The sequence below is a fragment of the Oryctolagus cuniculus genome, chromosome 2 (assembly GCF_964237555.1).
Source record: "Oryctolagus cuniculus chromosome 2, mOryCun1.1, whole genome shotgun sequence".
Classification (NCBI taxonomy): Eukaryota; Metazoa; Chordata; class Mammalia; order Lagomorpha; family Leporidae; genus Oryctolagus; species Oryctolagus cuniculus.
The window spans coordinates 96,490,182-96,503,040 of record NC_091433.1 but is presented as its reverse complement, the minus strand read 5'-3'; the positions used below and the strand labels follow the sequence as shown (position 1 = coordinate 96,503,040).

General features: G+C 39.8%; 1 long non-coding RNA gene across 2 annotated transcripts in view; it reads right to left on the bottom strand.

Annotated features, from left to right (window-relative positions):
• LOC138848531 (uncharacterized) overlaps positions 1-12,654 on the bottom strand; it is a 42,621-nt gene extending 29,967 nt beyond the window's left edge. The window contains exons 1-3 of one of the 2 annotated variants that reach the window (XR_011386399.1): positions 11,648-12,654; positions 10,550-10,700; positions 9,026-9,105 (exon numbers count right to left, since the gene is read on the bottom strand). This is a non-coding gene — a long non-coding RNA (uncharacterized lncRNA). Of the gene's footprint in view, positions 1-9,025; positions 9,106-10,549; positions 11,617-11,647 lie in introns of those variants that run through there. The other variant, XR_011386398.1, reaches the window with a different exon arrangement.
• Between the last annotated feature and the right edge of the window lie 205 nt (positions 12,655-12,859).

Sequence of the window (12,859 nt, the reverse complement as noted above, 5' to 3'; positions counted from 1 at the left end):
TCTAGTTTGTAGTGCCTTTGGATATCATAATGGATACTACATCAAAACTGTGGGGTTTTTTGTTTGGTCAGAACAAAAAAAAATGAACAAAATGGATTCAGAAACAAACAAATCAAAAACCAGAGAAAATGGAGGGAATTGCAGATGAACAGTGGAATTATCAGCTGATGTGCCCAAAACAGTGAAACCAACCTCGAATTCCAGAAAGTGGAATCCTGTGCCCTGATTTAAAATGACCATTCATCCTGTTACCTGAATTCCATTATCCAGCAGGTAAACAAAATGTAACATCATAACATTCATTATAAATGGTGAAATACAAGAGAAGTGTGTGAGAAAACCCAAAGAAAAGAGATGTAGGGCTGGTGCTGCGGCTCACTAGGCTAATCCTCTGCCTTGCAGCACCGGCACACCAGGTTCTAGTCCCAGTCAGGTCTTCAGATTCTGTCCCAGTTGCCCCTCTTCCAGGCCAGCTCTCTGCTGTGGCCAGGGAGTGCAGTGGAGGATGGCCCAAGTGCTTGGGCCCTGCATCCCATGGGAGACCAGGAGAAGCACCTGGCTCCTGCCATCGGATCAGCGCGGTGCACCAGCCACAGTGCGCTGGCCGTGGTGACCATTGGAGGGTGAACCAATGGCAAAGGAAGACCTTTCTCTCTGTCTCTCTCTCACTGTCCACTCTGCCTGTCAAAAAATAAAAATAAAAAAAATAAAAAAAGAAATGTAGCAAGATCTCATATTGAATTAGCTACAAAAGAATTGGCGTTTTTACATTTCATCCATCCACACCTGGCCAACTTGCTGTAGAATTCCGATGCAGTATAACCAGAAAATCACAGGTAAACTCATTTTGGAGAAAAGTAAAAGCTTTCTCTTCTATGAAAGTGTTAAATTATATTTTCACAAACATAAAAATCATTTCATCAGTGTTGCCTCTAGATTATGAAGCATAAAATTCCAGTTTGTATTGTGTTTGTGTATCATAATGGATACTACATCCAAACTGCTGGTTTTTTTTGTTAGAATAGAAAACGAAAGAAAGAGATACAGCAATAAATTAAAAACCAGAAAAAATAGAAGGAATTGCAGATGAACAATGGAATTATCAGCTAATGTGCCCAAAACAATAAAATCAACCATCAATTCCAGAAAGCCAAATCCTGTGCCATGATATAAAAAGACCATTCATCCTGTTACCTGAATTCCATTATCCAGCAGGAAAACAAAATTCAACATCATAACATTCATGAAAAATAGTGAAATACAAGAAAAATATGCAAGAAAACCCAAAGCAAAGAGGCTATAGTAAGATCTGATATTGAGTTAGCCACAAGAGAACCGGATTTTTCTCGTTTGATTCACCCATCACTGGCCAAATTGCTGAGAAATTCCAATTGATTTTCACCAGAATATTGCAGGAAAAGTCATTGTGTGTGTGTGTGTGTGTGTGTGTGTGTGCGTGTTTTGCTTACTTACAACTTGTTACTACTTGAATTCTTTATTTACTGGAGGGTTCTCCTTGTGTATAAATTAAAAGTATGTCATTGTAATAATAATAAGAGTAAATTAGAAAGGTAGGGGGTGGGAGCGAGAGTGGAAGAGAGAGATGGTATAGTGGGAAATATCATTATTCTCTTAAAACCAGATTTGTCAAATACATGAATTTTGCTATGTTCATTTACATTTTTAAGATTTTTTTAATCTATATGAAACAGAGTTACAAAGAGGCAGAGGCAGAGATAGAGAGGAGAGAAAGAGAAAGAGAGAGAGAGAGGAATCTTCCACCTACTGGTTTACTCTCAAATGGGCCACAACCAGGAGCCAGGAGCTTCTTCCAGGTCTCCCATAGGGGTGCAGGGGCCCAAGGACTTGGGCCATCTTCTAATGCTTTACCTGGCCAAAGCAGGGAGCTAGATTGGAAGTTGAGCAGCAAGTTCTTGAACTGTCAGTCATATGGGATGCCAGCACTGCAGGTGGCACCTTTATCTGCTATGTCACATTGTTTGCCCCTCCATTATTTAAATAAAAATTATTTTATAATTGGTATAGGCAGTTTAGAAATAAAGATATATAATTGAGCAATGAACTTAGGAAATAAAATTCAAATACACTAATAATAAAAAATGCAAAACAACAGTGAGATGACATTTTAATGACTCAATTGATGATTCTTTTTTTAACTTTTTAAATAAATATAAAATTTTCAAAGTACAACTTTTGGACTATAGCGGCTTCTCCCCATAACCTCCCTCCCACCTGCAACCATCCATCTCCCACTCTTTCTCCCATTCCATTCACATCAAGATTCATTTTCAATTATCTTTATATACAGAAGATCTAGTTAGTATTTACTAAGTAAAGATTTCAACAGTTTGCACCCACACAGAAACACGAAGTATAGAGTACTGTTTTAGTAATAATTTTACCAACAATTCACACAGTACAACACATTAAGGACAGAGATCCTACATGGGGAATAAGTGCACAGTGACTTCTGTTGTTGATTTAACAGTTCACATTCTTATTTATGATGTCAGTAATCACCTGAGGCTCTTGTCATGAACTGCCAAGGCTAGGGAAGCCTCTTGAGTTCACCAACTCCGATCTTTAGACAAGGCCATAGTCAAAGTGGAAGTTCTCTCTTCCCTTCAGAGAAAGGTACCTCCTTCTTTGATGGCCTGTTCTTTCCACTGGATCTCACTCACAGAGATCTTTCATTCAGGTAATTTTTTTTTTTGCCACAGTGTGAAACTATTAATCATAGGATAATTGGTTGTCAGTAAAACAGGATGCTTCAAATATAAATAGCCACAAAATATTTTTGTAAAGGTTAGATTTGTCTCTATGAAGTTGGTTTTAATGATTACAATGATGATTATAATGGATAATATAAAAAACTGGTTTTTAAGATGTTAATAATTTCTGTGTTAATACAATATATTTTTCTATTCAATAGAACAGAAACATAGAAAAAATGATGGAGGTCCATAAAAAAATGATACAAAGTGATTCTAGTTAATAAAAAATGACATCAAGCACCAGCATTGTGGCGCTGTTAGTTAAGCTACCACCTGTGATGCCAGCATACTCTATGAGAGCTGGTTTAGGTGCCTAATGCCTCACTTTGAATCCAGCTTCCTGCTAATGTTAATTCTAATGCTTCCATCAGTAGAGGATGGCCCAAGTACGTGGGCCTCTGCCACCCCAATAGGAGACTCAGATGGGGTTCCAGGCTGCTAGTTTCTGGGCCAGCCCCAAGCTTTGGGGTCATTTGGAGCAATAACTCAGAAGTTGGAAGATCTCTCAATCTCTCTCTCTCTCTCACACACACACACACATTCATGGCCTTTTAAAATTATTTCTTTATTCATTTGAAAGAGTTACAGAGAGAGATCTTCAATGTTTGGTTCATTCCCCAAATGGCTGCAACAGCTGAGGCTGGCCAGGCTGATCCAGGACACAGGAGTTTCTTTCATTTGTCCCACATGGAGGCAGGGACCCAAGGACCCAGACCATTCTCCCCCACTTTCGCAGGTGTATCATCAGGGAGCTGGATGGGACTCAAACTGGCACCCATGTGGGATGCTGGCACTGCAGATGGTGCCTTAATCTGCTGCATCAAGCACTTATCTCTATTTATTTTACAGGCAGAGTTGGAGAGAGAGAGGGAGAGAGAGAAAAAGAGAGAGAGAGAATCTTGCATTCTCTGGTTCATACCCAAATGGTTGCAGTATCTGAGGTTGGGCCAGCCAGAAGCCAGGAGCCAAGGGTTTCATCCTGGTCTCCCACATACATCCAGGGTTTCAAGCACTTGTGTCATCCTCCAGTGCTTTTCTGGGTGCATGAGTATCAGCTGGATTTGATTTGGGGCATGAACCATTGGATGGAAGACTTTTCTCTCTGTCTCTCCCACTCTATCTATAACTTGGCCTCTCAAATAAATAGACTAATCCTAATTAATGTTAACTATTTAAACCAACTGAAAGGATGGGATTCCTCCCAAATTCCTATTAATCAGTTAGCATGATCTTAATTATAAAATCAGAAAAAAGATACAACAAAGAAAATGAACTAAAGACCAATATCTTTGATGAGCATAGATGTAGAAATCCTCAACAAGTTACTATAAAATAGAATCTAACAGAATATCAGAAAGATCATCCACCCAGACCAAGTAAGATTTAACTATTGTATACAAGGATTGTTTAACATGCACAAATCAATAAATATGATACATCATATTAGTAAATTGAAGAATGAAGACCATATGTATGATTATATAAATAGAGGCAGAAAGGGGCCAGCACTGTGATTCACTTGGTTAATCCTCTGCCTGTGGTGCCAGCATCCCATATGTGTGCCGGTTCTAGTCCTGGTTGCTCTGCTTCCAGTCCAGCTCTCTGCTGTGGCCCGGGAGGGCAGTGGAGGATGGCCCAAGTGCATGGACCCCTGCACCCACACGGGAGACCAGGAAGAAGCACCTGGCTCCTGGCTTTGGATTGGTGCAGCACTGGCCATAGCAGACATTAGGGGGATGAACCAATCGAAGGAAGATCTTTCAGTCTCTCTCTCTCACAGTTTATAACTCTACCTGTCCAATAAAAAAATAGATGCAGAAAAATCATTTGATAAAACACAAAATCCTTTCATGATACAATCTTAAGCAAATTGGGAATAGAGGGAGCGTTTCTCAACATAAGATAATGTATGTCAAACATATGATAATATATGACAAATCAACAGTCACCATAATTTTGATGAAAAATTGGAAGCATTTTCATGGAGATCCAGAACCAGACAAGGATGTCCAGTTTCACCACTACAATTCAATACAATTCTGGATGTTTTAACCAGAGCCACTAGACAAAAAGAAATAAAAGGTATAAAGTTGGGAAAGAAAGATGTCAAATTATCCCTGTTTGCAGAGTATATGATCCGATACATAGGGGAACCAAAAGATTTCACTAAGTGATTATTGGAATTCATAAGAGAAATTTGCAAAGTTACTGGATACAAAATCAACACACAGATAACAAAAGCTTTTATATACACAATGTCATGGCTGAGAAAGAACTTGTAAGATCAGTCTCATTCACAATAGCTACAGAAAATTAAATCCTTTGGGATAAATTTAACCAAAGATCCAACTAAAGATTTCTCTAATGAATGTTACAAGACATTAAAGAAAAAATAGAAAAAGACAAAAAAATAGAAAACTCTTCCCTATTCATGGCTTGGAAAAAATAATTTATCAAACTCTTCATATTACCCAAAACAATTTACAGATTCAATGCAGTCCTAATCAACATATTGAAACATTCTTCTCAGATCTGGATAAAATGAACCTAAAATTCATATGATATCATAAGACCAAAAATAGCTAAAGAAATCATAAACAATAAAAATAGATCTGGAGGCATCACAATACCAGACTTCAAGAAATATTACAGGGCAGATATAATCAAGTCAGTTTGGTATTGGCAAAAAATTAAACAGATTGACCAATGGAATAGACCTGAGACTCTAGAAATTCACTAATGCATCTACAACCAAGAAATCTTTGACAAGTGACCTAAAATCACTTGCTGAGAAAGGGCATTCTTTTCAACAAATGATGCTGGGAAAATTGGAACTCTGTATGCATGAGTATGAAAAAAAAACAGTATCTTATACCCTATAAAATCATCTCATAGTGGATCAAGGATTTAAATCTAAGGCCTTAAACAATCCAATTACTCAAGGAAAACATAGGGGAAACACGACAAGACATTGACTCAGGCAAAGACTTCTTGGAAAACACCTCAGAAACACAGGCAATAAAGGCAATCATAGACAAGTGAGATTACATGAAGTAGGGAGTGCCTACAACAGAAAGGAAACAGTCAACAAATTAAGAGAAAATCAACAAAATAGGATAAAATATTCAAAAATTATAAATTCCATAGAGGACTAACACTAGGATATATAAAGAGCTCAAGAAACTCAACAACAAAACAAGCAATCGAGTTAAGAAATAGGCTAAGGATATAAACAGAGATTTTTCAAAGGATGGAATACAAATGGCCAACAGACACATGGAAAGATGCTCAGGGTCACTCGCCATCAGGAAAATGCATATAAGTTCCATAATGTGGTTTTGCTTCACAACATAAGAATAACTATCACACAAATCGAACAACAGCAAATTGTGGTGAGGATGTGGGCAAATGTACCCTAATCCAATGTTTATGTGAATGCAAATTAATACAGCCAGCATTGGAAGACAGTATGGAGATTTCTGAGAAATCTGAAAATAGATTTCCCATATGATTTAGCAATCCCAGTCCTGGGAATGTACCCAAATAAAATGAAATCCTCTTACTAAGGACTTACCTGTACCTTCTGTTTATTGTAGCTCAATTCACAACAACTAAGACAATGGAATCAAACCAGATGTCCATCAATTGATAAATAATTAATGAAACTCTGAGATATATACATACAGACACACACACACACACGCATGCATGCACACTATGGAATGCTACTCAATCATTAAAAAGAATGAAATCCTTTCTTTTGCAAGACACTAGATGCAACTGGAGACTATTATGTTTAGTAAAATATGCCAGCCCCATAAAGATAAATATCATGTTTCCTGATTTGTTGTAGCTACTATACAGAGCAAAAAAAATGTAGTGCATATGATCAAAATTGATGTTTTTACATTTGACTTTTTTGGCCCTTGTCTACACTCTTGAGAATCAAAATTTTTTATTTAAAACTTGTTCCTGGTTTAATTCTTTTTTAATGGAGCCTTAAGCTTGTGTGTGTAAAGTAAATTAAAAATATGTCATTGTAGGGGCCGGGCCTGTGGTGTAGTGGATAAAGCCACTGCCTGCAGTGCAGCCATCCGACATGGGCGCTGGTTCGAATCCAGGTTGTTCTACTTCTGAATCAGCTATCTTCTATGGCGGAAAAGCAGTGGAAGATGGCTCAAGTCCATGGGAGATGCAGTAGGAACTCCTGACACCTGGTTTCAGTTCAGCTCAGCACTGCCCTTGAGGCCACTAATCATATTATGACTAAAAATTATTTTTGTTCCATAGTAACCTTCCCAATCACAAAAATACAAGTCTAGATTCCTAAATTATTTTTAATTAATAATTTAATATAGTGTAATTTTTCAAGAATATTTGAGTATAATTAACATTCAAAATTTGTATATACTCAAGTTATGCAACCTGATGTTTTGACATGTGAGGGGACTTTTAAAGGTTTATCAAAAATTCACCTTATCTTGTAATCGCAGTTTTCAAGAACCTCTTTGTGAGGGGATTTCAAGCTTTTAGAAAATTCACATTTTTATCCTATTTTTAAGAAACCTTTTTGTGCCCCCTTGTACATATATATTATTTAATGATAGGACAATCAAACTAACAAATCAATCATCTTATATGGTTTGTAAAAAATACTTAAGATCTTAACAAGTTGTATCTCATACTGTATTCATTTTTCATATACTGTGCAATGTTTTAGGTCTCAAGGAGTCAATTTATCTACTAACTGCAAATACATGTCATTAAACTACCATTTTATTTCTTCTATTCTCAGCCCCTGGTAACCACTATTCTGTTCTGTGCTTAAGTTTAATGTTCCTAGATTCCTCATGTATGTGAGATTGTGTGGTATTTATCTTTGTGTCTTATTTCAAGCATTCTGATATCCACATTCATATATTTGGATCCATTTCTGGAGATGATTCGCAAGAAAATTCTACCTAGATTTTGAAAAGATGTATGTATTAGAGAGTGAGTGAGTGAGAGCTTCCAATCACTGGTTCACTCCCCAAATGTCTGCGAAGCAAGTGCTGGGCCAGGCTAGAACTAGGAACACCATCCTGGTCTCCCACATGGGTGTCAGGAACTCACATACTAAGGTTATCACCATTGCTTCCCAGGTGCATTAGCAGGAAGCTCAATTGGAAGCAGAGGCAGGATCTGATAGTTGTTGTACCCATAGTTATATATGGTAATGCAATCTAAGTATGAATAAAGATTTGATTGAATGGGGTTGCAGTAAATTCATTGCTTTTTTATCATGAAAAGTTTAAAGACAAATCAATATTTCCAGTAAAATTATTGTTTGCTCTTGTTAGAATGAGAATGGAAGAGAGAAAGCTGAAGGAGAAAGAAAAGGTGTCTGTATTTGTAGAAAGATTGGGAATCACAGCTCCAGTGGAGTGAGTCCAGTCTTGGTGGTGTAGAGGAAGGTGTGTTTCCCTTATCATGTCCTCCATTCAACCCATGGGATAGGAAGCCAAGTGCAATTAGAACACATCTGATTGTCATTTAGAATTTGCTCTGAAGTTATGGGAGTTGCTCATGGCCCCTTTCCATGACAAATGACTCTTTCAGGTGAAGACTGTAATTAGCAATGTGTTGAGTAGGTGGTATCCTTTGGGAGATGCAATTTTCCCTACAACATTTCATTAATGAAAAACCTAAGAATATTAACAAATTATTCACAAAAAAGTGCCCAATCAACCCAAGCTTGTGAGGTTACTCAGACATCTAAGCACACAATCCTGCACGAGGGCCCCCTGACCAAAATTCACATCTCATTCCCTTGCCACAGCTCTAACATTCTGTTCCTCATTTGTTATTGTGGCCCAGGTAAATGGAGTCTTGCAGTCACACGCAAGCATGAGCAATATGAGAAGATCAACATCTTACAAAGAGATTACAGAATTTATAAATCCAGAATCTATAACCCAAAGGTTTTACAGGACCCCAGATGTTAGCAGGAAAGAAAATGCCTGGGGAAATGGTTCTGAATCTATCACTGTTGATAATGAAGCCTTTGTGTAGAATTAACAGCAAACCTGATTCAAGTGGCTGAAATGTTAATACCAGAAAAAAGGAACTTCAAAAACCCTTCACATGACATTAAACAGAAACAGAAACACCAAAAAATACATTCAAAATCAAGATTATGCACTGTATGCTCTGAAACTCTTAACCACTGCAAACACGAAGATGAACTGTACCTGTATCTTTATCGGGAATCAAGAAGGCAGGACTGCCTGTTGCTCAAACATCTACACCCACACCTGAGCAGTTTCTAGACCTGTAGGGAAGATGTTTTAGAAATGGAAACATGTGTTAAATGATGACTTATTTTTAACACCCCTACCTTCCTTATGAAAACAGATGCCATCATTTACTTCCCCTCAAAGTACTTATTTTCCCCATACAAACAACTGATAGCATTTGTTGTCTATTCTTCTTTTGTCAGAATAGAAACATCAGATTTCAAGACTTTGTTTTAGAAGTCACTATCTAGAACTCTTCGTGTGTGCACTTTTTGTGCCCAATTTCATGCAATTTGGGTTTACAATTCTGGTGTATGGGGGATGCTGACAAATTAGCATCAACAACATATTTTCTAAACCTGAAAGACTTGACTGGAATGATGATCATGCTTTTTTTTTCCTCTGCTGGATTTACATTCAGGCAATTTACTCAAATGTTTGGCCTTATTTGAATTATTAAGGTGACTTGTAATAAAATGTTACATAATTTTCTAAGAATGAGAATTTACTTTAACTGGAGTATCTAATAAAAAACAGTGTGCAATACATTGCATGCATTGCAGTCCATGTTTAGCTAATTAGTAAGAAAGACAAAACAGGGGCTGAACACTGGAGCTGGCCTCACCTCAACAAAAGGCCAAGACTTATGCTGTTGAAGAGATGTCTGAGTTTGCCACACACTATCAACATCAGACAATGTGTCTGCATGACTACGATGAATCAACACAAAAGATTTTGTGTAATCATGTCTCAAAAACGAAAAGGGGACACATTCCAAATCCTGAAAATGCCCATTATGTCCCTCTTGTCATTTCCATAACTGATTGGTCCTTCTTATGAATTAGCTTTAGTTCCACTCCATTCTCTCTGCCTCCTAGATAAGAACTACTCATATTACCTGGACAGAATAAAATTAACTTCCTCAAAACATCCAATGCAGAGAAGCTTCTTAATTCCTTAAACATTAACCAATATATGTGAAACAAGCACGAATCCATTAAGAAATCCCTTGGGGAAGCAGCCTCTGAGTGATAAACTACACAATCATGTATGGCCTGCTGTCATATTTATTACTCTAAGTATTTATACCTCTTTGGACAACAGCTGTCATACTGATGGTCTTTGGGAAAAGTGATCTCATAAAATATTTTTTGTCAGTTTCGGCAACACAGTACAATAAATAAATATGTAGCTTAAAAGTAAATTTACAGGAGGAAGCAATAATACTGTCAATATCCAACAAAAATCTAAAAGAAAATTATAAAGTTGAATATGAAATTCATTGGACCCCTGAAAGCCAAGGGATATTTTAATTTATCTTCTCAGTAAATCAAAGTCATAGAACATGTACTAATAAACAAGTTGTTTGAACACTAAAATCTCTGCACAAGAAAATGGGGACAAATACCAAATATACATTTTATCATACTACAGGTGCAAATTCTCAAATTCATAAGCCTTCTCCACAGTGATTCTTACCCTCTCAGGCAGCTTCATTTGGCACACATTACACGCTGAATACAACTCTCTGGAGCCAAAAACTGCTGGGTCCTGAACTTTTCAGGTCTGGCGCTACTTAGCTAAAGTGGTTTTTCCTTGGCTTCGGTCACACCCTTCTCCCTTCTCAAGTCTGAAAAATCAAGTTGCATATACGAGCATCTGAGTAACTGACTGCTTTATCTCCCAGCAATGGAAACTGTGGTTAGAAGGAAATCTGAACGTCCCAAGGGCTTAAAGATACAGACAGCAGGCAGGTGTACCAGGAGTTTCAACCCAGCTCAAGTCAGCTGCTCCCAGGAAAAGGCTCAGGGCCAGGGGCTGCCCCCAGTGACTCAGGGACTGTCATTCACTAGGCATTCCTGGAAAGAGGCATGTTGGACATCATGCCCAGGCAGTTTTAGGAACCAAACAAGAAAAAGAAAGGAGGGTGGGTGGAGGTGACAGCACCCTGTGAAGTTTGCAAAGAGGAACATCAACCCAATGAAGTTCTAATGTCCATGCTTAAGGAGCGTAAAATCAGGAGAGGTGCACGGATATTTTGCACTGGAGGGACGGGTGGGCATTCTCTACTTTCCTCTCTTGTAAAATGGTCACCAAAGTATACCCTTTAATGTGTCATGGTGATGCCGGCTCTGCCTCTGAGCTCTGCAAGTTCATCATCAGATGGCATCCCCAACCCTTGTCTGAAAAGCTGAGCAAAGTAAGACTTCCATTTCTGAGTTCCCCAGCTTGTAATGTGCATGGCTGGCGAGAAAGGAGGACTGATGACCCCCAACCTCCTCGCCGCGTGAACGCCACAGCGCAGTCCACTCTCCCGATCTCCCTCCGTCCTCTCCACACAACCTGGGGAGAGGCGGACTGTGTGCACGGAGATGGAGAGGAGGCTCTGGAGCGAGCCGAGGTTACTGGTGCAGGGACGGGGCTGTCGCCCGTGTCCGGAGCCGGCCCAGCCCTCAGCGGTGGGGTCCACAGATGGAAGAGCTCACGTGGGGGAAGTCCAGGTCCCTCTGTAGCTGGTTCTGGCAGGATCCACCTGCCCCACAGCCCCTTCTGGAAAACCTGGCCCCACACACTCACCACTTCCTGCTCGCGAGGTCCAGGGCTTCCTCTTCTCAGAGCTGAGGAGGCTGAGCCACCGCGGGACGCTCTGCCCTCTACAGGCTGGACGCCACTAGGACACAGGGATCTCGCGAGATTACAAAGCAGACCCGCCACCTTCACTGGGGCCCCTGATTGGACAGGTGCCAAGCCGATGGGCATTCGGGGCGTCACGAAAGCCGTAGCCAATCAGCACGCTCCCTGGCACAGTGGGCGTGGGGAGGCTGCTGCCAGGCGACGTGAGTGCTGGGCGGGTTTGGTGTCTGAGGCCGCCGCCTCTGTTGCTTGAGTTCCTGGCGTCGCTGTCACCTCCGTGTCCTGCGGGGCTCTCTGGACCTCTAGAGTTTGCCGTGAGCTGCAGAAGCCGCTCCAGGTGAGTCACCACTAACTGCGGTGCATGTACTTCTGGTCTTGTGTTTCTACATATTCCCCAACGATTTCTCTTCTGGGAAGTTGTACAGGTGTGCAATGTTCATTTGAACAAGGTTTAAAGATATAGCGTAGTGAATCTTCTTGATTCGTTTTTCTTCTAGATACGTGTTTTCTAGTCTTTAGTCCTTTAATATGATTTCCTATTTCTTGCTGTTAGTAATGACAGGTTTTTAAATTTATTTGAAAGGCAGAGGGAGAGATGGGGGGAGGAGGAGGGAGAGGTCTTCCATCCACTGGTCACTCGCCAGATGGCCACAAGGCCAGAACTGGGCCAATCCAAAGCCAGGAGCCAGGAGCTTCTTCCCCGTCTCCGATGTGGGTGCAGGGGCCCAAGGACTTGGACCATCTTCCACTGCTTTCCCAGGCCATAGAAGGGAGCTGGATCAGAAGTGGAGCAGCCGGGACTCGAACCAGCACCCATATGGGATGCTCTGGTAATGACATTTTACCCAGTAATCTTGTTACCCCCACTTGTCAGTTGTATGTGGTTCGGGATTACATTGATTGCCTGTATGTAATGGGCGTTATCTGGGTATATTATGGGTATATATATGTTATCTGGTTTATTTAAAGGTTTATGCATGTTTTTATTTTTCAATTCCCTGTTAAAGAGAGATGGGAAGAAGGCAGCAGGCATGTCTGGGTACGTTCCCAGGGGAAAAGCTTTCCCTGATCTTGTATTAAGTAGTTTGTTGTAGGTCCATTTTAGAGCATCTTGATCATATACAGGAAATCACTGTTTTTGCATTTTTGCCGGAA